The sequence below is a fragment of the Nannobrachium achirus genome (assembly GCF_963921795.1).
Source record: "Nannobrachium achirus genome assembly, chromosome: 13".
In the NCBI taxonomy this organism is placed as follows: domain Eukaryota; kingdom Metazoa; phylum Chordata; class Actinopteri; order Myctophiformes; family Myctophidae; genus Nannobrachium; species Nannobrachium achirus.
The window spans coordinates 39,679,484-39,680,572 of NC_137833.1; positions in this window are offsets into that span (position 1 = coordinate 39,679,484).

A 1,089-nucleotide genomic window follows, 5' to 3' on the forward strand; every position below is an offset into this window, starting at 1 on the left:
GAGCCGTCGCCATGGTGACATTATCATACACCCCATGCTAGCAGCCGTCACCATGGGACATTTCTTCCGAAGTACCATTGGCCCAAAGGCGGCCATTATAACTAATGACTAACCCTAACCTCACACCAACCTAAATTATCAGACTTTTGGGCTGTAACCGACAGCCCACTTCAAGGGTAGCCAAAGCCACATTGAATGAGGAAATCCACTTAATCTACAGTAGCACAATTATATCATCATTTGGAACAATTTGTCACTTGGATTTCACAGATGGATAGTGATAGGCTGCTACATGTGAGATCAAAAACTGGAGAAAATGTGAAAGTATGAAATTAAAATAAAATATATTGTACACCATGGCAAGGGTGACATTTGGGGTGTCAGGGAATGGCAATTGCCACCTCCTACTGTTCACATTTAACCTCAGATTTAGTTATTTTATGCATATTTTACCAAACTGATTATTTATTTTTTGGCAGATTAATCTGATTTCATATCAACGTTGAGTTGATCTCAATCCATGCCCATCCATCAATGTGACATGTGACACATGTTGGAGATATACTGTATGTGTTTTCTTTCAACCTGAACATTTTCAAACATTTTCTCTTTCCCTCTCCCCAAAATAGAGAAAATAGTGTCTCACAGCTCCAAAGCAATTGGACTCTGAGCTGGGTGTGACTATACACCTGTGCATTGATTTAACCAATGCACACAGACAGGATACTGTAAATCAGTCATCTCCACACACAATCAGGAGAGAATTCCTGTCATGATAGATAGCATCTACATCTGCTCTGGCTTGTACCATATTGCCACTCTACAATAAATGTGATTTAACAATCATCCTCTCTGCCTATACCTGAGTGTTGGAGGAACCCCGGTTACAGAGGTGGCGGGTGGCAAGGATTCGCTACATTACACACATTCCGATTTAGTCCTACAGCTGAGCTCAGTAGCGTAAGAATATGGTGTGTGTGTGTTGTGTGTGTGTGTGTGCTTGCGTGCGTGCGTGCGTGCGTGTGTGTGTTGTGTGTTGTTGTTGAGACCAAATAATATGACAGCATTGGGATGGGACGATAGGCGATA